The sequence below is a fragment of the Antechinus flavipes genome, chromosome 4 (assembly GCF_016432865.1).
Source record: "Antechinus flavipes isolate AdamAnt ecotype Samford, QLD, Australia chromosome 4, AdamAnt_v2, whole genome shotgun sequence".
In the NCBI taxonomy this organism is placed as follows: domain Eukaryota; kingdom Metazoa; phylum Chordata; class Mammalia; order Dasyuromorphia; family Dasyuridae; genus Antechinus; species Antechinus flavipes.
The window spans coordinates 25910089-25938045 of NC_067401.1; the positions used below are offsets into that span (position 1 = coordinate 25910089).

Here is a 27957-nt window from a genome sequence, read left to right on the forward strand (position 1 = left end):
CAATGCATTTTACTATAGGCAAGAAATGCCACCTTTTATGTAAGGTATAACAAAAATTCACAAAATGAGTAAATTAATATTTGATTTGAAATTAGAAGTCTTTCCCTAAGTTTATTAAGGAATGAACATAAGAGAATATTAAACATCAACAACAATTTAAAAGTTTCTCCTCAAAAAGAAAAATTAAATAAAATAAAAAATGCTGACTAAAATTTAGAAAAAGAACTGCTTCAGCCTGCACCTGAATGTCCTTTAATTAGCTGGAGTCATAATATATATAAAAATTAAAGCAATGGTAAAAAAGCAACTGTACCACCTATTCCAATGACCAAAGAATAAAGCATTTAAAAGTTCTGAAATAAATGATTATTCAATTTAAATCTATTCTTTTAAGTCCAGGTAAGAGGAAGATTTAAAAAAGAAATCGCATCTTGTAACTGTTAAACTGAGATTATGTTTTAAAATGCTGTACATACAATAATTTATTTAATTAAAAATAAAATACAATTATGTGCATAGGAAGTAAATTACTGAATACTATGGCAGAGGGAAATAAGAAAAGATAATAAAGCTTATGTTGTTAGGGAAGAAAAAAACAAGTCAAAAGTTTCAAATACAGTTTAAACAGTCATGAAAAACAAAATGCCTTTTGGAACATTTTTAAATATTTCAAAACCCAATATAATTTAAAAATCAAATATAGTTTCTTCAAGTAAGGTCTTAAAGATAAACGCAAAGAATCTCAACAAAGACAGGAGGAGGCCACAAAATAAGTTAAGTAAAATTTTAGAATATCCACCTTAATTTAAAATTTTTCTAAATTATATATTTCAATTTTCAACCAAACCAAGATAAAACACAAAAGTTATTTTAAAACCATAACATAAAAATTTTAAATAGCAAAGGCTGAACATGTCAGAATTATACATATGCAAAAGTCAAGTAAGCACATTTCTAAGGTATAATGGTAACTATCTCAAGTTGTACTCTTAAACAGAAAAAACATCTTACTTATAGCTGTTTTCAAACAACAAACCAGAAGAATTCTGTCCACAAACTTAACAAGAATAATGAACACAGTGTCCAAAAAGCACCAGCACAACAGCAGTAAATGTTTAGAGTATTTACAATATAGAACACATTTTTCTTCACTACTATTTTACTTTTAAAGGCAACAGTGCAAATATGATCCTATTTTTCAGATGAGGAAACTGAGGGTCTTATGGCTCACCCATCATTTTATTGTGTAATCAAGTGATTCCCAGTAAACAGTTTCCAATTATTTCATCCTGGCTATCTAGTCAATCTGTACATCCCAGCAGAGTGGGGTGCTGACAATTTGAGAGATACCAAGAAAATACACTCAAAAGATCTGACTTCCAAAAATTTCACATTTTTCTCCCATCTTTGTCTTCAATGCACTTTATATCCTCAATCACTCTCCTACAAAACACAGAACTCAAGCATAACCTTTTTTCTAGACCAAGCACTTCCTGATCTCCCAACTAAGAATGCCTTCCTTCTTCAAGTAACTACCTAGAATTTAATCAATATGTACCCTATATACATAGTGTCCCCAACTTAATGTAAGCTCCTTATAATGGTTTCCTTTCTCTTATCTATATTCTCAATCCCTGGCATAGTGGTTGGCACAGAGCAGAGGACTTTACAAATGCTTGATTTGCTGATTATAAAATAAATGGTGAGAACTTAAGTAGGTAATCAAACATCTAACCTATAATACAAAACACTTTCTTCTAATTCCCTAGGACAAAATTATTTTTGCAAAATCAGAGGTAATGTAACAAAACTTGATCTAAGACATTTGGAATGCAAACCACAGAAAACAATTTAAAAAAATAATTAACACATTCCCACTGGAGAAAGGTTTCACTATTTTAAAGAATATTAATTGGATCAGGAATAAACAACCTCTTTTGTGAACCCCCTTCATCCTTTGGCAGTTTGGTGACATTTTCAGACTCCTTCTCAGAATTATTTTTTAAATTCATAAAACACATAAGATTACAAGTAAAACCAAATATAATGAAACACAGTTTTATACACACACACACACACACACATAGGTTCACAAATATCAAACTGAGAACCCTTGGATCTAAAAAGAATGAATTCATATCTATCTAGGGAACATAATGTTTGGGCTAATATATTTAATTAAATGGATTGACAATTTGAATGTAATAAAACGTACTTACTGAACTGAATTAAACAATTCTTTAAAGATTTATAAGGTATTTATAAGTTTATCTTGGGGTGGTCATAAACCTTAATCCTCATTGTAGATACTGTAGAATATCTAGAAAACAATTATTTGAACTTTCTAGTAATTTATATATGGGGCAAAAGAGTTTTCTGTATAATGATTTTTTTTAATTTAACAAAAAACTATCTTCATCTACTGGAATGAAAAATAGTTAAGAGTCCTAGCCTATAAATCAGAATGGTGGTGTTTTGTTTTCCCCGAAATTTCAAGCTTGTATCTTAAGACTTCATCATGTTCCAATGGATGTGTTATCTCACTTATGTGAGTATTCAGTCCCTCCAAGGATTCCCTGAGCAATCCATGTATTCCATGGTGTGCTGTGTGAAAGTTTATCCCTATTCTCTACTAGTTCTTCATAGCTTCTTCATCTATATTAGATACATAGTAGGCATTTTCTGTTTTGCACATATACCAATGTCAAGACTTGAGTTGTCCACATCACCCTCACCTGCATTACAGAAACCAACCTGCTGCTTTCCTCACCATCAATTTCAAATGAAAAGCCTTCAACAAAGTCCTATTCCAGAGATCACAAAATAACAGGAATATTTAGCCCAACAGAAGAACCTTAGGTTTTACCGTGCTATAAAGTCTCAGAGTAAGAGATCAGAAGATACTTAAAAAGACATACCCAGATAAAAACAAAGATATTTATCATCAATACACTGGCTATTAGGTGAAGAATTTTTTGGTCATTACAACCTATTGGGTATTGAAAACTACTTAGAAATATCCCCAAGTGATTAAAAGAGTCAGCATAAAGAAATGGAAACTTTGTACAACCAGACACCAAACTAAATAAAGGATAAAGCAGTCAAGATGCAAACCATTAAAGCAGAAGTCCAAGACACTTGAGTCTTTCATGAATAAAAGGGAGACCATCCACATGAATCTGTTAAGTGTTGGATGACATTTTAAAAATAAAATTATTAAGTTTCTATACAGCCAAGAATTTAAAATAATGAAAACATCTCTGCAAATTACATAACACTATAAAAATTTATAATTGACAATTAAGTATATTCCACAAAATTGAAACTTATTTTCACTTTCTAAAATTATGAATTCTAAATTATTTAAATAAAATTTTAATTTGCTGCTGCCAGGCAAATATACTGATTAGTAAGTACCATTGTAAAACACATGCAGCAACCTTCCAATGGACCTGAATGTTTATGCATCTTGTTCATATCTTTTCATTAATCCTCCCCAGAAGATCCACCCAATATAGTGAAGATCTTTATTCTCATCATTTTGACATATATGGGTTATATCAGTGTACTATTCATTCATACAGGGCTTTTCTATCATTTATCTATCTTCTCTATCTCCTCCTATGCCACTTCCTGAACATTATTGCTGTAGCCAACTCTTACAGTGAGTTGTTCATTGCCCCAGAGGTTATTTGCAATCTGGATTCTTCAGAGATTATGCTATTTCATCATTCACTGCTATGAAGCTCTACCAGAGTATCAGAGTTAGAGATGAGCTTTCAACAGCAATGAGCACAAATTAGAGTGATTGTCTTCCCCTGCTATATATAACATGAATCTTAGGCCAATAATGTACCAATACAACTTCTGCACATAGTTCTATACATCTACATTGAAGAACTGTTCACAACTGTTACCTTACCCCTCACAACTTCCTTTGCCCCGACTTCAGCCAGGTACATGACTCCCTTTATGTTCCTGGTTAGGATGGCGACCTATAAATTTCCCATATGGCTATGGATTTTACTGAAGTGCTTTAGCTGTTCCAAGGCTCAAAGCAAATTAGGTAAATGCCACATTTATACTAACAAACATTTGGGAAAACTCTCTACAAGGAATTTTTTTTTTTGGTAGACTGTGTGGCAAGTTCGAAGGTGAATAAATGTCTCTCCCTGTTTGCATATTTTATTAGTATATAACCAAACATCAACTAGCAATCAAAATTGATTTCTTGGCCTTTCAAAGTGGTTTCTGTATATAAATGATACATTTGAATGTGATTTCTTCAAAGATTCTCTCTTTAAGCTGTTAACTTCAACATGAAAAAAAAATGCCTTTTTTTGTGGAGAGGGGAAATCAGGAAAATTTTTATGTAGTTCCAGCAATACTTTTACAATAGTTTACAAATTTATCTCTTTAAAATAATGGTATATTATATTTTAACATATTTGACATGTATTGGTCAACCTGCCATCTTGGGGAAGGGGTAGGGGGAAGGAGGGAAAAAGTTGGAACAAAAGGATTTGCAACTGTCAATGCTGAAAAATTACCTATGCATACATCTTGTAAATAAAAAGCTATAAAATAAAATAAAATAAAGAACATGATAGCAAAAAAAATAAAATAATGGTATACCCTGTGATTTTAAACAAACACCTTAATAAAAACCTCTAAATATCGAAATTTAGCCTCGGTACATAGACCTTTCTCTATATCAAAATTTGTAGAATTCTAATTCTTGATCAGTTTCAGATACATGAAATGTTTCCACATCAAATAAGAATTCTGCATCAACCCAACTATACAGATTAATAGCAATTTTTTTCTTGAGAATAGATGGTTTCCAAAAACCAGATTTGACAAGTTTGCCAAGATCTTTACAATTAATATGATACTAAATATAAGTGCTATTCTTTTCCCCCCAAAATATACTAGCTATAACAGATTCATTTTTTGAGCTTAACTATTTCTCCTTTTCAGCTTCAGTTGTGAGACAGACAAATTTAAAAAAATGGGAATTTCAACCAATACCAAACCCTAATGCTATCTATACCACACTTCAGTCTTAAGTCTAAGAATGTACTAATATAGTCAACAATAGGTATATAAGATAGCAAAAATATACTAAATCTATTTACAACAGCTATCTCTACTTTTCATACAATCAAAGGATTTTTCTCATTTAAACATTTTATAATGATCCCAAAAATCTGATGCTTTCATCATGACATGGAGGTCTGACATGTCCTAACATAATCTGAAAAGGCGCCTGACAACATGTTTGCAAGGCCAAAATGCAAGCTTAGCTAAGTTTGAAAAACTTCACCAACACCCCTCCCCCATCAGTGCTGGACGACTTTTTTTTTCCCCCTAGACAAAACAACTCATAAAAAGTCTACCAAGGGGTAGAAAATTTGGCAAGAAACATTAGTGAAAGAAATATTCACACAAATCCATGAAATAATCAAGCTATACAATAGCAAAGATGGTTAAGAAAAAGACAATCCTGAATTCCATTTAACATTTATTAAGAACTTAATGCAAATTTATTAGGTCAAGACACAGAAATTAAAAAAAGAAAATTGTCCATCCACATTCCACAGAAGGTACATCCTCAATCAATTGAGAATGGAGAGTATTAACAATTAGAAAAATCACAAAATGTTTCCCATAGGAAAGCTAAACTTTGACTGAAGCCAGGGATTCTAGGAGGTAAAGATGAGAAGAGAGTACATTCCAGGCATGGTGGGGCATACCTGTGTAAAAACTCAAAAGACAGGAAATGTCATGTCAAGGGAACATCCTAGTTTTGCTATATGACAGAGTGTGCTATGATTTGCATGAAATAATGAAAAGTGAAGTAAGCTGAATCAAGAGAAAGTAATATACAGTAACAGCAACATTGTTCAAAGAATAATAGTAAAATAGTTAAAAAAAAGTTACTTAGAATATTGTAAACACTCAAATTAACTACAAAGGACCTATCTAAAGGAAGGTGCTATCCACTTACAGAGAAAGAACTGAAAATCAGAATCATGTATAGTAGGTTTTACAAACATTTATAAATCTGTGTCAAATGGTGCAGGATCAGAAGGGAGGGAAAGAAACTATCTGAAACTTAAAATGTAACAACAACAAAATTAGACAAGGGCACTTCTGGAACTTGTTAAACAGACCTAATCAGACCTATGTTTTAGGAACATCAATTTGACAGCTCTATGGATGAGATTCTGGAATGGGAAGAGACTAAAGGGAAACCACTGCAGCCATCTAGGGAAGAGTTGATGCAAGACTGAACTAGGACATTAACTGTGTGAGCAGAAAGAAGGGGGATACACACGAGAGGTTCAAGAAATAAAATTGTCATTACGTGGCAACTAGAGAGGTACAGAAAATCTATTGAGTTTAGCAATTAAAAAGTGAGTAGCTTTGAAATAGTTTTAGTGGTACAGCTGGAAGGTAAAATATAAGGAATTGAGAAGTGATAATGTTGGTATTGGATTTGTTTCAACCAAAGTTGTGATCTTGTTCCCTGTGGCACAACTTTTCCTGGGGAAGTATACCATCCTATTACTTGCAATGTTATTAAAATACATTGAAAATTGACTATTATTAAAAACTCTAATAATAGGTAATTTTTCTTTCATATCTTTTTTAGTTTAATTCAAATAGTGATTGATGACCTTTTGCTGACCTCTACTCAGCACTGTAAGGGATACAAAACTTTCTGCCCTCAAGCAACTTTATTATAAGCAAATATGTAACAAATAAGATAGCATATGAATAGCAAGGAGTGATACAGTTAAGTGCTAAGGTATGGAGGGGGAAGGGGAAGGGTGGTCAATCAGAACTATAATAATTAAGTATGCTTCATAAAGAGTGAGATTTAAGGTAATGAGCTCTAGGAAGATACCCTGGGTAGCAGAGAACATGAAACCAAAAGTTCCTTCCAGTTTTCAAGGTATGATAAAATTTTGAATAAAGGAGAAAGAATATGCTGGACCATACCATAATGAAAAAGCATTTTTAAATGGCTCAGTAGACAAGCAGTACACTGTTGACTTAAGGCCTGTTAAGTTTACCCCTTTCTCTCTGGCTAACCTGACATATGACCTTGGTAAAGGGACTTCCCAATATCTCAACAATCCCATAAGTTAAAATAATCAATCCACCTCAGAGTGTGCTTGGGAGAACAAAGGATAATAAAAACTTTTAAATATAGGGTGCCAAGGAATTGTGTAATTGTAGTAGTAACTTTCAGGGTTACATACCTCACTAAAAAGTGGCAAGTATTATAGAAAGATATATAAATAATTCCAACCAGATAGGTTAAAAAAAAAGACAACTGTAAATCAAAATAATAGCTATTTGTGGTGCCTTTATCCCAAGACTGAAAAGTATTTCACAAATATTAATTAAATTTTAACTGTAGAAGGGAGGAGTGAATATTATATATGTGAAGAAGGTAATTAAAACTCAAGTTAAATTCAAATGACTAGCATAGGTGTCATGCCAAAAGTGCAGATTGGTAATCTTAATTTTCAATGACTGGAATTCACCCTTGAATTAAGCTGCTTTTTTTAAAGAAAAACTGGTACAAATCTTTGCTTCTATTCAAACATACATGAAAACACATGTTAAGCATAATTTAAGCACAACAAGCATCAAATTTGTTAAATAAAGGTGGCAAAGAAAAAGTAACAGGCAGAATTTCTATCAAATTGTAGTCCTTCAGAATGATGTAAATTCATGGTCTAGTCATTGATTGTCAGTCAAAGAATGGCACCAAGTCCCACTGACAACACAGTGTGAGTCACTCCTTGGGAACAAGAAGAGCATCAAAACAAGAGTCTCTGGTATTTAGGTTTTCCTCATGCAAATATGATTCTATGTGTAATATATTTGATCAAACCATAATCTGACTACATTTGTTATTTCTGAATTGGTTTAATCATGTCCAAATCTTTGTGATCCCACTTGATATTTTCTTGGCAAAGATTTTGGTATGACTTACCATTTCTTTTTCCAGATCATTTTACAGATTAGGAAACGGAGGCAAAGAGTTAAGTGACTTGCTCAGGATCACACATCTTTTAAGTGTCTAAGGCTGAATTTGAACTCAAATCTTCCTAATTCCAGACTGAACCTCCACCAATCTTACTAGATAGTATGTGGCAAAGTTTTTTGTTTTATATTTCAGATCAAGAAATCCTGCCTTTCTGGGAAAAAAAAAAAAGCCCTAAGGTAAATGAAGTTATTTACATCTCTCAACTAATGTTTAGTACATCACTTTGAAGATTTATTCAGAACCCAATTTTAAAACGAATATATAGAAATTGGAATTTATAACTTTTAATAAGAGAAAAAAGAAAATTCTGGTATTAAATATTCCCCCCCCCCAAATTCTCAAATCCTCTATCCTAGAAATATATATCCAAAAATACATTACATATAACTAATAACCAAAGGATCTTCCAATACTATGCTGAATTTTTAATTTAAAAGATTTCTAAAAATTGACCTTACATAAGAATGTAAGGCATCTTAAACGACTAAATGAAGAGCCTCTTCATTTGACAAAAAGGAAAAGTGAATCAAGCAGCTTGAAGTTCACTCAGGTAGAGTCTTTCCATTAAGCTATTTTGCAACTTTAAAAAAATCTACAAATCAAGACAAAATCTTGCAAAGCTATGATTCTTATATATTAGAAACACTACATTTGGTGCACCATCTTATTCTAAAGCCAAAGCAACCAAAATCTCAAAGTCAGCCACAGCAACAATAATCATACAAAAAAAATCTACTGAACAATAACCATCATTAGTGTGGTGAATATTACTAAAGTCTTAGCTGGGTGTGTGAAAAAGCTTTTTAATATCATCTTGAATTGCTAATTTTATTCTAAGTTTATTCACACAATGTATTCTTTTAAGGAAATTTTATTTTCCTCTTGTATTTTTCTTAATTACATCTATATAAAATGCAAAAAGAGAAGTAAATTAGTGCTCTACATAGCACAAAAATCAGTGGTCACCAAAAATCACTCTCAGTAACTCGAACCTCCTGCTAAAATTTCATTTTAGATAGTTCTCTGATTCAAGATAAATTTTTAAGTCACTTTCCCTCTTTTATGGTGGTACCTTTACAAAAAATTACCCTTCTAGGGGCAGCATAGAGAAAAGGTCAATGCTAACTAGCTTTTACAGTAACTATTTTGTGCTTTATGTTGTGGTCTTCATGCTCATTCAGGAAAAAATGTCTCAAATAGAGGTAAGGTGAATGTCAGCTTATACTGAACTGCACAGTTAAAAATAAAATCTATGGCATTTATTACCTTGGATTTTAGCAACATGTTTAGATATCACTTTTCCTCTATTTTTCTAGCAGAGATATATCCCATAAATATCTGAATAACAATAAAAAAAAGAACACATCTATCTATTATATAGAAAAAAACAAGCAATAAGTGACTGCTTTTGAATAGTGACTGATTACTTCTCCCTGGATTCTACAAAAATAATGGAAACCAAGATCATCAGATATTATTTAACAAAGTCCCTTTTATTAGCAGGCTTACTATATGGAAATACCATTATTGATGCAACAATTAATATATTAAAACAGACCAAGAAAAAAACAGGCAAGAGAAAAATGCAATGAAAGGGCAATCTATCCCTTTCCCAGCTTCCTTACTCCACCCAGTCTTCTCAAAGGTTGTACGCAGCATCCGCAAATATTGTCCAGGTGTTTTTTTTCCCTTTCCAAGGGGAGGGGGATTTAAAAAACATGGGATGCACAGAAATTACAAGTCTGCTATTCAAACATGTGTTTGCAGAATTTTTTCACAATTATTTTCCTTTTTACATGATGCTCGGCTTTAGAGCAATTTTAGCAGACAGACTACTCTTCCTTCCCTTCTTTGGTATCCTAAACACTGGAGGACCTTTTTTTTTTTTTTTTTTTTTTTAAACAAATTAGCCAACCCAAATATACAGATTCAATAACAGATTTACGTGACCCTTATTTGTGAAATGACAAGCTGCAATATAACCGATTAAGGATCAAAAACCTAATTAGTAAGCTTCAGTCACAAAGATTAGTTAAAATAAAAGGTCAAAGAAAGCTTTCAATGCGGAATCAACCTTATTTCATTCCCTACTGCAACCAAAAAGGGTTGTTCTCTTAATAAAGGATTTGACCTGCAACAACCAAGCCCCTGCTGCAGTAGAAAAATTTTACCCAAACGCTACCACAGCAAAAGGAGAGGGATGACATTATTATTGGTATCAAAGGCCCAAGTACTGTCTTCTCCGCCCTAGCCTCAAAAGGAAATGCACAAAACAACCCCACCCCCAAACAAGGCTATAATAAAAAAAAAAAAGCCTGCAGTAATTTTACTCTAAATCTTTACATCATTCTGGTGGCAGGGATCTACTTTTACGTATGTAAAGACTAAAATTGCAAAACATCCTCATTCTCTTATCACCGCTTTTAAATAAAGGGGAGGACCAACTCTTAGAATTCAAGCCTCTCCTCCTTACACAAGAAAACACAAACCAGGGCCCAGACTCCCAAAGTACCAAGGTCCGATCCCAGCTAGGCTTCAAAGCTGGGCGCCCCCCCAAGAAACGCGTACTGCTCCCCCCCCCCACGAGTTTCTTGCCAAGTCACTAAGAGGAGCGCCCGATCAATGAGGCCAAGAGTCCCGGACCGCCCCCTCCCACAGCAACGGGCACCCCCCGGGGGGCTTTCTCAGGATGCTCTTCAGATCCCCGCGCCGAGCTGACCCCCGCCCTCAGGGTCATCCTCTCACCTGGGAGCCCCAAGGTGGGTCTGGGAAAGGCCGAGGCCCCCGACCCCGAGGGCGGCCCCCGCTCAACTCCCCCCTCCCCCCCGTATAACCAGCTGCACCTCGCCCAGCCCGGACGCCGCTGCTGCTGCTGGGGGAGGGGGCGCTTTCGGAGCACCCCCTCCCCGCTGCTGGGAAGAGTCGGGGCAGCCATCCGGATGCTTGGGATGGTGGTGGCCGCGGCTCCTCTCCCCCGCCGCTCAGGTCGAACCCCTCCCCTTGGGGCCCCGGGGAGAAGAAACCTGTTCCCCGAGTCTTCCTCCTCTTCCTCCCCGGCCCTCGGTCTTCCTGCAAAGTCACCGGGGGGGGGGGTGGGTGGGGGAACCCACTTTGTCCTTTTCCACCTCCGCGGCGCGGGCGGGGCCGTCTTCCACCTCCCACCCCCTCCCGCGCCGGGCCCCTGCCCCGGGCTGCCCCCTCCCGCCCCTCCCGGGTCTCTCACCCAACGGCCGCCGCGGCCGCCATTTTGAGAGCGAAGAGAGAAGAAGGAGGAGGAGGCGGGGGGAGGGGAGCAGGAGGGAGGGGGGAGGGAGGGAGGCTGGGGAGGAGGAGGAGGAGGAGGAGGAGGAAGAAGAGGAGGTGGCGGAGGAGGGAGGGGACGGGCGCAGCCACATCGCCCGCGGAGCCCCAGCCTGAGCCCCGGCCGTAGCCCGAGCCGGCGCCGGCGCCGCCCGAGGAGAAGAGGGGGAGGGGAGGGGGAGAAAGAAACCAGCCCGAGGGCAGGCCCCGGCCGCCGCCTTACCCGAGAGCCCGCCGCCGCCGCCGCCGCCTCGCTGTGGCCTCTTCCGTCCTTCACTCCCATCCACCGGCGGGGGAGGGGAGGAGGGGAGAGAGGAGGGAGGGTAAGGGAGGAGGGAGGGAGGGAGGGGAGGAGGGAAGGGAGGGAGGGGAGGAAGGGGGGCTGGCGCGCAGGGCCCGGGCCCGGGGCGGGCTGGCGGGCGTGGGGGGGAGGGGAGCGGGCGGGCGCGCGCGCGGCTCCGCAGCCGTTCGGGGGCTCGCGCCGCAGTCCGGCCGGCGCTCGCGGCCTTGGCTCCTATTCGGGTCCGGCTGGGTGGCTCGCGCGCGCTCCCCTCTCCTCTCGGCCTTTTTGCTTTTCCTCGGCTTGTCCGTTCTTCCGTAGGCCTGTTCGCTTTCTTTTCCCCTCCCACCTCCTCGGTGCTACTACCGCCGCTGCCGCTGCCGCCGCCGCCGCCACCCCCGCCCCGCCGCTCCGGCTCGGTCTGTCACAGGAGCTGCCCCAGCGCCCTGACGTCACCGCGCCGCCGCCGCCCCAGACCGGCCGAGGAGGGAGGGGGAGGAGGAGTCTTCGGCGCATGCGTGAGGCCGGGGCCTGAAGGGAGCTGCCGTCACCCCGGCTCGACGCGCTTCCCGGGCTGCGCGTCACCGAATGGAAGCCGGCCCTCCACGGCCCCTCCCAGTCCCGCCCTCAACTCTCGGGCCCGGAGCTGGGCAGCCGCAGCCTCGGAGCCCGGGGCCCGCAGGGCCCCCCTCCCCCACCCCGCTATTCTCCAGACTGACCGTGACTGGCTCCCCCCGCTCGTGGCTCTGCAGAGCGCTTTACGTAATGGTCTCCTTAGAGCGGGGGACACCCCGCATAATAACCGACGTTGAGGGGGACGGACCGCAGAGACCTGTCATCTCATTGGCAGACTGAGCTCCCGGGGCGGGGGTAGCGCTCTCCGCCGGGCCGGGTCAGCACCTGCGCCCGACTCTGGGCGCGGTGCGTGCCAGGGCAGTACTCGAACCCAGGGCCCTCCTGCCCTCGGGTCCTCTCCTTCCCCCGGCTGTACGCCTCTGACTGACGTTCAGATAGTGCTTTCAAGATTCGAAGCGCTTTACGTTCGATTCTCAATTTAGCCCCTGAAATGAGAGACCAGAAACGTGCCAATCCTCAGGGCCTTGGTGTTGGCATAATAAACGACACCGCTCAGGCCCTTTCCACGGCGTTCAGCGAGTCCTCCCTTTCCCTATTTCGTCTGAGCTCCAGCAAAGATAGATGCAGAGACGAATCAGACAGAGAAACTGAGGCACACACGGACTCCTAGAGGAGCTCTGCCCACAGCTCTAGGGAGAGGTCCGATAGTACGGCATCTGCGGGTCACCTGTAAGCCAGAGCTGAGAGCCTAATTCTTGGGGTGCCCAGAACTTCCCCTGTCCTGCCTTTTTGAAAAAAAAAAAAAAAGGTGAAATGATGCCTTGGGAGGTCGGGATGACCTTCTGGACAATTCGGACTTGGAGCAGGACGCTCAGAACCTGACTGCGACTAACTGACCTGACTGACTTGTGAGTTGCGTTTGATTCCATTCCATTACTCACATGAATTCCATGCAATCAAGAAGCCAGGGATTCAGGCCTACAGAAATACTCCTTTTTTCCCGATAATTGCTTTGATTTCTCCTGGCCTTTTTTTTGGATGGGGAGGGGGGTGGAGGAGGGACTGAAGCAGCATAAAAATGTTTTGCAAATCTTCATATATAAATGTAAGCAGTGGTGAGGTGAGTTATGTCACATCCTTTCACTTTGGTTGCTTTTGTGATGAAATATTGGTGACAAAGAGGATCCTCTGGGATATCCAGCTAACTTGTTCGGGCTAACTTTTCCTTGGTTGGTGCTGAAGAAATCATTTTTGAGTTCATACTGATGGATCAGGTAGTCTACCTTGGTATAAGATTGGGCAATTCCCAGGAATAAAGGGTACTTCATTAAAAGTCTGATTTGTCTCAGAATTTTTACCCCTGGCTGATAGCATTCTTGGAAAGATGGATGAAACCTTCCTCCTGAAGGAGACTTGAATTTTGACATATACTTCTATTAGTTTCCATTGAAATCCAGGAACAGCATCTTTTTTTTTCATGTGCTCAGTGCTTCACACATAACAGATATTTAATAACTTGTTCAATTTTAATTTGTTGAATAATATTAAAAATAAGATCCTAATACCTGAATGTTTCTGTCCCTTTGAATATTCAAAAGGAGACCATCTGTCCAGAATAGTACTAGATCATAAATTCCCAGAGGAGAAATATCCCTTGATTGATTAAAAAAAAAAAAAATTCCTCCAGGGCTAAGCCTGTCTGAGTTGCCACATAGTAAGAGTGTGAGAACTTATGACTGAATAAATTGTATGGATATTTCACGTATTGGTAGCCAGAGGACTGTTCTTCCTTTTTTTTGTTTGTTTTCTGAAGAGGACTAATGACGTCACAGACTGATGTCTTGGCTTGTACATGAATTGTGAAGCAAAGTTTCACAGTCATCAGCCTCAGTATCTTCCAGAATTATCCAAGTCTTAAGAGAAAAGTCAGGATGACTAGTGATGACCTTGGTATCTTCAATATTTAACCAAGTTCTAAACTGTCCATCATAGATTTGGGGGCGGCGGGGAGGGGGAGGAGGGGAGAAGGGGGGAGAAGCAACTCACCTACAGGTGGAGGCCTCAGCTTGGTTTAGCCCTGTCCAACAGAACAGTTTTACTAGGGTGGGGACAATGTGCATGCTATAGTAGCTTGGAACCACAAGTGAGAGTTGGGTGAAAAGTAGACATCAAAAGTGGATGAGCAGCCCTGAAGAGGGCTCAATAAACCCTCATGCCAGATTATGATCTAGTCTTCCCTGAACACCTATACACCTCAGAAGGGTAAATGACCTCTGAAAGGACGAATGTAGCTCTATAATTCTTGAATTCTCTAATCAGTACAGTTTGACAGAGCAATTCAGAGAAATTCCAGACCCTACTGGACATTGTTACCAACTGACTCCATAAAAGTCAATAATCATCTCAGTAAATTAACACATCCGTTGCTCTAAGAACTAGCCTTCTTTTCATTTAACCTTTTAAAATATTTATCATTGCCCAATACCAAGCTGTTTAATATTTAAACAAGTAAATCAGATTTACTTTTATTTTTTAAATGCGTGTTCTAAAAATCAAGTTTTATCTTGAAAGAACACAAGAGTTAGTATAAATAAATGATTGTTTCTAATTGAATATGAATAGTCTTAGCCAATCTAATCTGTATTCTTAGACCCAAGCCATATCTTTATCCTGTGCTTAGAAATAATAAAGTTAGTACTGTGCAATTATGATCTAAACTAATCCTTTTAAAAGAATTCCCTTGAAGGGAAAAACAAAGTGTTGATCCCCTTTTTGGTTTGTGAATTTCTGAACTCAAAAAAAAAAAAAATTAACTGAAGGACCCTTGTATATCAGTGTGATGTGTTTTGTCATGGTGAATAAGACAATGAATGCTAATGTAGTCTCTTCTGTTGAGTATGAAGATTTAAGGGGCTTCTATATCTATATATCCTTAAAATATGGAAAGACAATACAAAAAAAGCTATGTGAATCCTAGAAATGGAGAAAGGAGCAGATGTCCTGAATTTTTGGGGTTTGGGAGAGCATTAAGGAGAAACACTCACTTTACTTGATACAATCTAACGGTTCATTTCAGTTGCAAACATTTTGCCAGCAGACACTTCCAAAACTGAAACCTTTATTATAGTTCCTATGTAAAAATTAATGTATGTTCAAAGTCTTTTAGAAATAATAGACTGATTAGTGGAAATTATTTTTATTTATTATTATTATTTTTTAAAATAACTTTTTATTGACAGAACCCATGCTAGGGTAATTTTTTACAGCATTATCCCTTGCACTCACTTCTGTTCCAATTTTTCCCCTCTCTCTCTTCACCTCCTCCCCCAGATGGCAAGCAGTCCTATACATGTTAAATAGGTTACAGTATATCCTAGATATAATATATGTGTACAGAACAGAATATGTGTGCACAGAGAGAATTGGATTCAGAAGGTATAGATAACCCGTGAAGAAAAACAAAAATGCAAGCAGTTTATATTCATTTCCCAGTGTTCTTTCTTTGGGTGTAGCTGCTTCTGTCCATCCTTGATCAATTGAAACTGAGATCTCTTTGTTGAAGAGATCCACTTCCATCAGAATACATCCTCATACAGTATCGTTGTTGAGGTATATAATGATCTCCTGATTCTGCTCATTTCACTTAGTATCAGTTCATGTAAGTCTCGCCAGTCCTCTCTGTATTCCTCCTGCTGGTCATTTCTTACAGAACAATAATATTCCATAACATTCATATACCACAATTTACTCAACCATTCTCCAATTGATGGGTATCCATTCATTTGTGGAAACTATTTTTAAAAGTGAACTGGGGTAAAACATTTTCAGAAATGTTTCCCTAAGCAAAATCTGTAAACTATGAGAAAAGGTCCACTTGCACAAATTTGAAAATGGTTTCCTCCCCAGAAATAATTTTTCTTGTATTATTTACACAGGAATCTATGTTATAGTATATTTATATTTGATAGCATAAAATGGATGAAATTGGAGGTGAAGTAATGGCAGGGACTTTCTCCCAACCCCTCCAAATATCTTCAAATAATGATTCTAAACAAATTCTAGAGTGGCAGAACCCAAAAATAACTTTTACAAAGTTGGCAGAAAAGGTCTGTTGCACCAGGGTAAGAGGGGAGCACAGTCCAATGCAGGCCACACTAGCACTGACCAGGCAAGACTAGATGGAGCTCCAGAAAACCAGGAACAGGCCTCAGTATGACTGAATCAATGACAGCAGTGGCAGTTTCCAGATTTCTCAGTCCACAGGGGATCAGAAGGAAATTTACAGAAGTCCCTTTATTGGCACAAGGCAGGACTCTGTAGCATAGACTTTGCTTGAATCTAAGTCACAGTCCTGGGTCTTAGTCCTAGTGAGAGAAGGAGTACTGGTACAGCAGAGTTTGTGGCCACAAGGAGCACGAAACCTGGTCACAGTTCCTGGGTTGAAAAGAGAGCTTGTGGTCACTCACAAACCAGTGCACACAGTCCAAGAGAGTAGTAAATACACCTCTACCTTAGAAAAGCCAAAAACTTACAGGTCCTCAGAATTACCTATGAAAATACCTCAAAAAAATCTGAACTTGGGACAGTGCCCCCTCTACTTGGGAAGCAGAGTTAATATAGAGTTAAAAATCAAGGAATGGGCCTGGAAAGTGGGCAGATAACAGAAAAAAATTCTGACCATAGAAAGTTACTGTGGTAACAAGACTCAGAAGACAACAAAATCAAAATTTCTGCATCCAAAGCCTCAAAGAAAAACATGAATTGATGTCAGACCATGGAAGAGCTCAAAAAAGGATTTTAAAAATCAAGAGAAGTAAAAGAAAAATATAGAAAATAAATAAGAGTGATGCAAAAAAATCATGAAAAAAAGTCAACAGCTTGGTAAAAGAGACACAAACAATACTGAAGAAAATAAAGCCTTAAAAAACAAAATAGGCCAAATGGCAAGAGAGGTACATAAATCCAATGACGGGAAGAATGACTTAAAAAACAGAATTGGATACATGGAAAAAAATTTACAAAAATTCATTGAAGGGAAGAACCCCTTAAAAAATGGAATAGGCCAAATGGAAAAAAGGTACAAAAGCTTGCTGAAGAAAATAATTCCTTAAAAGTTAGAATTGGGAAGTGGAAGTTAATGATTTTATGAGACATCAAAAAACAAACAAAATGAAAAAAATAGAAGAAAAATGTGAAATAATTCATTATAAAAAGTGACCTAGAAAATAGATCCAGCAGAGATAATTTAAGAATTATTGGACTATCTGGACATCATGATTTAAAAAAAAACAGAGCTTAGACATCATCTTTCAAGAAATTATCAAAGAAAACTGCATTGATATCCTAAAACCAGAAGGTAAAATAGAAATTGAAAGAATCCACCAGTCACCTCCTAAAGTGATCCCAAAATAGCAACTCCAAAGAATATTAAACCAAATTCTAGATCTCTCACACAAGGAGAAAATACTGCAAGCAGCCAAAAAGAAAGAATTCAAATATTGTGGAGCCACAGTTAAAATAACACAAGATACATTAAAGGATTGGAGGACTTGGAATATAATAGTTCTGAAGGGCAAAAGAATTAGCACTACAACCAAGAATCACCTACTTAACAAAACAGTATAATCTTTCAGGGGGGAAAATAGATATTCAATGAAATAGAGGATTTTCAAGCATTCCAAATGAAAAGACTAAAGCTGAATAGAAAATATGACTTTCAAATCTGAGACTTGAGAAGGAAAAAAAGGTAAATAGGAGAGAGAAATCATAAAGGATTCAATAAGGTTAAACTGTTTATATTTCTATATAAGAAAATGATATGTATAACTCCAAAACAACTTTCTCATTGTTAGGACAGTTTAGAAGGATTATACATAGAAAACAAAGATAGGACTTGAATGTGATGGTATGATTATCTAAAAAATAATAATAAAATTAGGATATGAGAAAGAAGAGTACTGGGGGAGGGGAAAAGGGAGAGGTAGAATGGAATAAATTACCTGACATTGAAGGGGCCTGAAAGAGATTTTACAATGGAGGGGAAAATGGAGAAGCAGGGAGGGGAGCACATGAACTTTGCTTTCATCAGAATTGAGTTAAAGAGAGAATAATATATACACTCAATTGGATGCAAAAATCTACTTACCATATTGGAAAGTAGGAACAAAAGGGGATAAGAGAAGGGAGGACAATTTAGGGGAGGTAGAAATCAAAAGAAAACCACTTTTGAGAGTGGATATAGTAAAAGGAGAGAGAGAATAGGAAAATTATAACACTAATGTACTCTTGGTGAAGTTTTATTATTTGTCCTTCATTCTCAAAAAGGACCCTGATGGCAGGGAGGTGATGCCATGATATTCAAATAGATTGGTTTTAAGTGTGGGAGGGCTGTGCAAGATCACCTGCCTCACTTTCCCCTCCAAAGACATCTGGGTCCAGTGGCAAGACATAGATCAAGGTGATTGGAGATGACCCTGAAGGAAATGGGAGATTTTTGCCTTTTTAAGCTAAGGTTTTCAACAGGTCTCAGTTTGACAGAGGTTACACCCATTCAGTGATTAAAGGTAGGTAGTAATTGAGGCAAAAAATTCATTCCAGAGAGCAAATTGGAACTATGCCCAAAGGGCTATAAAAACCAAGCATAGCCTTTTACTAAACAATACCACTACTAGGTATGTATCCCAAAGAGAAAAAGAAAAATTAAAAGGACCTATGTGTACACAAATGTTTATATATAACAGCTCTTTTATGTTAGCAAAGAATTAGAAATTGAGGGGATGGCCATCATTGGGGAATTACTGAACAAGTTGTGGCATATGACTGTGATAGAATACTATCATGCTTCAAGAAATGATGAAGAGGTTACTCTGAGAAAAAACTTATATGAACTGATACAAAGTGAAATGAGGACATTATACACAGTAACAACAATATTGTATGCTGTTCTACTATTTAAAAAAAAAAAACAACTTAGCTTTTCCAGCAATACAATGATCTAATACAATTCTATATGACATGATAAAAGGTGCTATCTCCAGAGAAAGAACTGGCAGAACCTGAATGTAGATCAAAGATACTTTTTCTTTATTTTTCTTGTTTTTTTTTCCTGTGTTTTCTTTCACAGAATGACTTATATGGAAATATATTTTGTATAACTACACGGCTAACCTTTGTCAAATTGCCTTCAGATTGTATGGGGGTGGGGAGAAGAAGAAATGGAAAGAAGGAGAAAATTTGGAACTCAAATTTTTTTGGGGGGAGTTAAAATTGTTTTTACATGTTATTGGGGAAAAATAAAAAAGAAAATAGACAAAATTTTGTTTTCACATATAAAGATGATCTATAAGGAATGTTGTGCCCTTCTGAGGGTAAAGGACAAATTTGCAAGAGAGACTCATTTATCTTCAAGATATTTAAACCAATTAATAGAGATGCTTGCTTCTCCCTTAGGGCTGGACTTAGCATTGCAGGAAGGCAGGTCCTGCTGGACCAGTCACTTTTCACTTGAGAATCATAGCTCTCTGATGTGTCATCAAAATAGAACATGAAAGCAATTCAAAGGAAATTAAGAGTGAAACTCAACAATATATATCAGAATCTTCAGATTTTTGAAATTTAATTTTTCCTGGGAAATGAAATTTAAGGACTAAATGGAATCAAAAGACCATTTAAAACTACAGAATTCATAAAGAATATTGATGCAAAAAATGTTTGTAGCAGCCCTTTTTGTAGTGGCAAAAAACTAGAAAACTGATGCCCATCAGTTGAAGAATAAGTTGAATTAAGTTATAGTATATGAATGTTATGGAATATTATTGTTCTATAAAAAATGATCAGCAGGATGATTTCAGAGAGACCTGAACTGATGTTAAGTGAAGTGAGTAGAACCAATAGAACACTGTACAAAGCAACAGCAAGATTATATACGATGATCAATTCTGATGGATGTGGATTTTATTTTTTAACAATGAGGTGATACAGATCAGTTCCAATAGTCTTGTGATGAGAGCCATCTGCACTCATAGAAAGGATTGTAGGGTGAGTATGAATCACAACATAGTATTTTCACTTTTTTTGTATTTTTGCTTGCATCTTATTGTCTTTCTCATTTTCCTCCATTTGATCTGATTTTTCTTGTGTAGCATGATAATTGTGGAAATATGTATAATAGAATTATACATGTTTAACTCATATTGGATTATTTGCCCTCTAGGAGAGGGGTTGGGGGAAAGGAGGGAAAAAATTTGGATCACTAGGTTTTGCAAGGATGAATGTTGAAAATTATCTATACTTGTGTTTTGAAAATAAAAAGCTTTAATCAAAAAAAAGAATATTGATATAAATATTCTAGAGTTTTCCATTTCCAGTGGATGAAAGGGTCAAGAATATAAAATGATTTCTGAAAGGGTATATTTTAAAAATAGAAAATGTATTCATCTCCACTAATAAAATATATAAATTATAGTAATTTTCACACTAACTTGCAAAAATAACAGTGACAACTCAATGTGGAGAGGGTTGTAAATGATCACTTATATTGCTGGTGCAATTGCACATTGTTTCTTAAAAAATCTTTTAGGCGAGCACTTTGATATTACAGAAAAAATTTTAAAATAATAATTCTAATACTGAAATTTACCTCTAAAATGGTGATAGAAAAAATAAAGATAGAGAGAACTATCTTTTCAGAGATATTTATGGTATGGTTGTGATCTCAGAAGATAAGGATATTCTAGGGCCATTGAAGTAGACATGTAGAAATGAAGTAGAACATTATAATACAACTAAATAATAATACAAGTGAGAGAAAGAAGCTTCATAGGTAGAAAGCTGGTCTTGGAGCCAAAGAGCCTAGTACAAGTCCTGCCTCTTCTTATACCTTCTAATTGTGTGTCCCTGGGCAAGTAAATAAATCTGGCTTGGTGCTTTAGCCATGACTAAAAAGTATGGATTTGCATTTGTTTTTCTTATGTATACCAATGAAATCACAGATCCAGTCCCTATCTTTTATATCAATTCTTCCTGTGCTCAGTAGAGAATTATAGAAAAAATTTAAAATGTATATGAAGTGAAAAAGAAAACAAAGAAATACACATACTACACCTATTTTAATATATATGTATGTATACGTAGATAGATAGTTAGTTCAAGTGAATGAAAATGCAGAGGAAATATGTACTGAAATTAATTTTTTAAAAAATGTTTCCATTCCATAAATATTTATTTTTGGCTGAGGCAATTGAGGTGAAGTGACTTGCCCAGAGTCATATAGCTAGGAAGTATTAAGTGTCTGAGGTCAAATTTGAACTCAGGTCCTCCTGACTTCAGGGCTGGTGCTCTAGCCACTGCGCCATCTAGAGTCCCCAAAATTAATTTTAAAATATAAATAACAAGTGTATTTTTAACTGGATTAGTTGTTCAAAGTGCATAATTATTTTATTTCAAGAATAGATGTTTATTTGCAGAAAAATAAAAAGGCATACACTAATTTGTAGAGTGCTGGCATGAGCTTATTAAAATTACATATATGAAAAATATGTAGATTGGTAACAGGAAGAAATCCCTAGGTAGAATCAACCTTAATCAGAAAAAAAGAAACAAAACTGGGCAAGGGAAGAGTCAAGAATGGAAAAAAGAGGGTTATAAAGACTGGAGCTTGAGAGAAACCAGCCTTTAGCAGGACCAAATAGAGAAAAAAATCACCTAAGAATTATTGACTATTCATTCTGCCATAACACTTTTTACTTCTATCAGAACTTTTCAACTAAGAATATAAAGGATGGTGAAGGGTTGCCCATGAATTTCATTATTAGGTTTTCACTTAGGGGTTTTAGGGGTGGGTCACAGAGAAAACTAGATAACTATAAGCACATAGCATGATTCCAGTGACTAATTTGGATTTTTGTAAAGCCTCCTGAAGTAGAAAAAGGACTAAAGCAGATATGAAATAGAAATGGTGCAAATTTCTATACAAATTTCTGATCCCCTTCTTCCACAAAAGCAAATATATACACCTTCACTAAGTTCCCAAAGATAACCCCTCCTCAATTTGCTTAGCAGATGTCTTTATTGAGTTAAGCATTCCCTTCTCCCCCAAATATTCAGTTGATAACATTGTGCTAAATACTATATAGTATGAGATAATTACAACAGTTGTGATCCCCTATCTCTGTCTTTTTCTTTCCTTTTCCTTTCTTTCTTTCTTTCTTTCTTTCTTTCTTTCTTTCTTTCTTTCTTTCTTTCTTTCTTTCTTTCTTTCTTTCTTTCTTTCTTTCTCTTTCTTTTTCTCTTACTCTTTCTTTCTTTCTCTTCCATCCTTTCCTTCCTTCCTTCCTTTTTTCCTTCCTTCCTTCTTTCCTTCCTTTCTTTTATTTATTTATTTTTGCCAACTTAGACTCTATGGAATGTTTTAGAATTAGAAGGGACTTTGAAGAACAATTAGTTTAGGGTTTTCCAAGCTGTGTTCTACAGAACCATGCCTTGTTATGTTTCTATAAAAGAAATAAATAACATTTGTAAAGTACTTTGCAAGCCTTACCCTTATATTTATATAAATGCCAGCTGTTATTACCATGTGAAAATTTGTCAACTGTCTTCTAATCATAGTGTCTAGACCTAAAAGTGGGACCTTAGGAACATTTCATCCAACATCTTAATTTTACAGAAGAGGAAACTGAAACCCAGAAAAAGTAAATAATATGTCCATATGGACACAGACAGTACATAGCTAGATATGAATCCAATTCCTCTGACTTCTAATCCTGTAGTCTTTCCATGACAACATGACATTGCCTGGCCTCGCCATAGGCTCTAGCTGTTTTCTGTTTAAGTTTGTTTTTATGTTATAAGTTTGGCTGAGAAAATTGCTTTTAAAAATAATAAAATGTCTTTATCTTTTTTCATCTCTAAATTTTTGTTACCACAAATGAGAGTTGGGTAGCAAGTAGACACCAACTATGAAAAGCAGCCTTGAAAAAACTGCATTCACCTCCTTCACATTAGAGGTACTAATCTCCCCTGAATACATACATACCATTTTTACCTACCTCAAAGTCCTATGGTGACAAGCAAATGATAAAGCAGCAGGTGCTGATACACTGGATACACACACAATCTTGTATGTAGCAACCCAGGCCATAGTCTCATTGGACTGAAGCAGCAGTGGGATTCAGCAGCACCTTGGATGTCTAAACAACCTTTTAAAGGATTGCGCTGCTCACCTTCTTCCATGAGCTAGGGGCTAGAAAAAGTACCCCTTTTGTCTACTACACTTAGCCTTGGCCTGCTTATTGAGACAGACTGTCTGTGGTCAAAACACAAAAAAAAGTATTTTTAAAAGTACAGAAACATTTTTGTGAAGATGATTTCAATGCTCTTGTGTAGCAAAGTTACTTATGCTGATTCTATTCCAGCTGAGATTCCAGCCACTGTTCATATAAAATCTAACTGAAATCTTACAGTTTATATGGCAATAGGAGGTCATCCCCTAGGAGTTCAAGGACACCTCCATTGTCCATCTCTATAAAGGAAAGGGAAATAGAGTGTCCTATGACAATCATGGGATTGAAGAGGATTCCATTTCCAGTAAGATTCTTGCAAGATCCATCACCTGGAAGGTAGTTATGTATCAAAGAGTCAGTATGGTTTCAAAAAGGGCCAAGAAATGGTTGATATGGTATTTGCTGCTCAGCAACAACAAGAGAAATGTCAGGAGCAGTAAAGTGGTCTGTACACATTTCTCAATCTGACCAAGGCCTTTGATACTGACAATCATGAGGACTAGTGGAAGTACCTGAAGAAGTTCACCAATATTATAGTCTGTTCAATATTGCTGTTACTGTGTACAATGTTCTCCTGGTTCTTTAGCATGAAATTTTAAGTGATGGCAGATGCCTTCAAGGAAGATGCAAAAGGCATCAAGGTTAGCTATTGAAGTGACAGTAAATTATTTAACTTGAAAAGGCTACAAGCCAAAACTAAAGTGTAGAAGGGCCTGTCCCCCATCATATTTTTTCCTCGACGAGGCCTTGAGCTGGTCTCACAAAGTGCATAACTTTTTGTTCATAAATAATTATGCCTTCAATGCAGCCTTTGAGACTGAGTATAGATTGATTCTCTGGTGCTTGGGCTAATTTTGACCTGACCTTGCCCAAAAAACGAGGTTCTCTACCAGCCAGCATTATACTATCTATACCTGGAACTATTTGTCATAGTAAATGAATGCTGTGGATAAGTTCACTTCCTTTGAACAGTCTACTTTACAGGGATATAGATATAATGAGATTTATGCATTACCAGAACTAGCACAGTGTTTTGGAAGCTCCAAAGAAAAGTATGGGAGAGAAGAGATATTAGGCTACTACCACATTGAAGGGCTAAAGAATTGTTCTGCTGATCTCGTTGTTGTATGACTGAAACCTGGACAGTATAGCAGCACGATACCAGTGAATTGATCATTTGAATTGTCTCAGGACAATATTGAAGGTCATCTGGCAAGATAAGGTACCAATCACTGAAGTTCTTTCTCAAGCTGAACTGCCAAGCATTCAAACTCTACTGCAGAGAGCGCAACTCTGATGGGCTGGCTACCTTTTTTGGATGTCAAATGTACATTTGTCCAAAAGACTACTTTACAAAAAACTTACACAATGCAAGCAAGCAAGCACTCACACAGAGGTCAGAAGAAGTGATCCAAGGACACTCTCAAAGTCTCTCTGAAGAACTTTAGAATTAAATATTGAAACATGGGAGACACTGGCATAGAACCACTCAGCACGGTATGCTGGCATTGAAGAAGGTGTTGTGCTCTATGAACAAAGCAGAATTTCAGTAACTCAAAAGAAATGTGAGATGCACAAATTTAGAGACCTTTGTATTCTTATAGAATATTTATGCCCAATCTGTGATAGAGTTTTTGAGCTCAGATGAGTCCAATAAGTCACAATCAGAAGCACAATATCTTGACCCTCATATAGTGAAGTCATTTTGGTCTTCTTCAAGCACAAATGACAACCACCAACAACACTCTCTAAGCCTTTTACCCCCAACTCTCTCACTTCTGGTGCAATCCAAGATGCAGCACCTAACCAATAAAACTTGATTATGTAACCTGTTTGCCCTATTTTGTGAATTTGTTTGCCCTATAAAGTTTCTTTACTTTAAAAAGCTTGAAAGCCAGAATCTTATCTTAGCTCCCCCATTTTATAGAGAAGGAAAATGAGACCCATAGACAGGAAATTATTTTCCCAGGATCATCTGAATGGTTGGCAGAGGGTGTGCTGTACTGTTATCTTCGCACAGATTTCAAGTTGAATGACTGTCTAGTCTAATCCCCATTTACAGATGAAGAAACTGAGTCCTACCGAAGCTAAGTGACATCCCTAAAGTCACATAGATAGTAATTGAAGTGGAAGTTGAACTCAAGACTTCTTGGCTACAAAGCCAGTGCTCTTTCCACTATTATATTTTCATTAAAATAACTGTGCACCAAGATATTTTCATCTTAGACTTTTTGGACTTCAGTAGCTCCTCCCATCCTCCCAAAGGAATGGCCATTTTTGTCTCTGTAATCTTTACTGACATCTATGAGAAAGATATAGATCCTGGATTACCCAGATAGCAAACAGAAATTCCATTACTACCTGACTATTGTAAGCCATTTTCTAAAGTCACACTATGGGATAAGGATCAGCATCTACGGAAAAATGTCTTGGTCTCCATGTATAACCTGACCTTGATTTTTTAATGGGCTCTTCCTCTTTTTTTAAACTTGGATCATAAAATTCATATTCCTAATTCTTCTAACCACCTCAAGAATCTAAACCATGTCAGCCTCTACTCAAGCCAAGATCTTGCTAGTTTCAGTGTGGCTCTGTGAATCTCCCAAGGACAGAACAAGACAAACTTGTGAATCAAGTGAAGTTTCCCTTCAGTTTTCCCTAGCTTTCCCCTTGGACGACATTCATCTCCTCAGAAATTTGCAAGTGCTCAAGTAACTTACCCAGAACTATTCTCAAGAGCACATACCCTATGATCAGGATTTTTTTCCTTTCCTCTTTGTCTAAATAGGTGAGAGAAGGAGGCAGTCATTCCTACACACATGGTTATCTTCATAATCTGACTGAGGGACACAAAGGCTCACTCATCTCCCCACTCCCAAAGCTGTCTCTTTTCACAAGGCTGTCAAGATACCTGAAATTCCTATATCAGGAACCACTAGTTGGTGTTTTGCATTTTTCTATTAGATGTAGCATGCATTGTGTAATTTTAGTCATCTTTGTATGTCTTTATTCCAACTAAGTAGATTAGATGCTCTCTGAATGTAGAAGCTATCTTAAATACCTACATCCTCCAAACTCTGACTTATTCTCTGGACATAGGAAGTGGCTTCAGAGAATGTCTGTGGAGTTTAACTGATTCTCACACTTTGAGCAAATTACTTTACCTTTTTATATTTTAGTTTATTTGTAGTATTAGACTACCTGACAGCTAAATGGCTCAGAGGATTCTAAGTGGGTCTTGAGTTAGGAAAAATTTGAGTTTATATTGGACTAATACTGTGTTAACTGGGTAAAATTAATCCTGTGTATATCACCTATGCTCTGTCTGCCTTAGTTTCCTCAACTGTAAAATGATCATAATAGCACCTACAACCCTTATTATGAGAATCAGATAATATTTAACACAGTGCCTGATACATAGTGGATATTTAACAAATGCTTATTTCCTTCTTTCTTAGGTTCCTCTTATTTTTAAATCTATTGTCCAATGAATTGGATTATTATTGTACCTGGCAACCTTCCTTCATTCCCCAAGCTTGAAAGCAAGAGAAATCTATGAATGATTGAATGAATGAGAGAATGCCTCTCAGACACTGGTCATTAAATCCAATTTCCATATTATCTACCCACTCTCACTAGTGAGTTCTTGTACATTTGAAACTCTTCTCAGTCGTCACCATTCTTGACCTCTCTGCAACATTTAACATTGTTGACTTGCTATATGGTTTCTCTCCTCTAAGTTTTCATGACTCTCCTCTCTCCTGATTCTCTATCTTGACTGATCATTCCTCAGTTTCACTTGATGTCTCATCATCCATATTATGCCCTAATTGTGGTTGTACCTCAAGACTACGTTCTGGGCCACTCATTAGCTCCTATGGACTTAATTATTATTGATATACAAATGGTTCCCAGAATTATATATTTAGTCCTAGCTTCTCTCCTGCACTCTATTTCTAACTTTGCAAATGTTAAACCACTATATATGGGTTAGCTTTTATTATTATTAAGTATCATTTTCCTTAAAAACTCACCTTTCTGCTGTACTTTCTTCCTATATCCACTGAGAGTATCACCATTTTTCATTCTTCTAGGATCACAACCTAGTCATCATCTTTAATTACATACTCTCCTCCATCCCACATATCTATATTATTGTTTTTCTGCAAACACATCTCTTGCACGCATCCCTTCTCATTACTCATTTCCACCACCTTAGTTTGGACCTTCATCTCTTTTGGATTATTGCAATGGTCTCCAACTTGGTGTCCTGGCATCATTTCTCCCCCACTCGAGTCATTCGCCATATATCTGTCAAAGAGATTTTCCTAAAGTATATGACTGTTATTCCTCTCTTCAATAAACTTTAGGGGTTCCCTGTTACTTCTAGGATAAAATGTAAACTCTTCTGTTTAGCTTTTGATGCCATTCATTACCTGAACCAAACTTATACT

General features: G+C 37.5%; 1 protein-coding gene across 1 annotated transcript in view; it reads right to left on the reverse strand.

Moving 5' to 3' along the window:
- PAFAH1B1 (platelet activating factor acetylhydrolase 1b regulatory subunit 1) overlaps positions 1 to 11716 on the reverse strand; it is a 72900-nt gene extending 61184 nt beyond the window's left edge. The window contains exon 1 of the mRNA XM_051992136.1: positions 11592 to 11716. The gene's annotated coding sequence lies outside the window, so the exon portion shown is untranslated. The remainder of the gene's footprint in view (positions 1 to 11591) is intronic.
- Positions 11717 to 27957: the final 16241 nt, after the last annotated feature.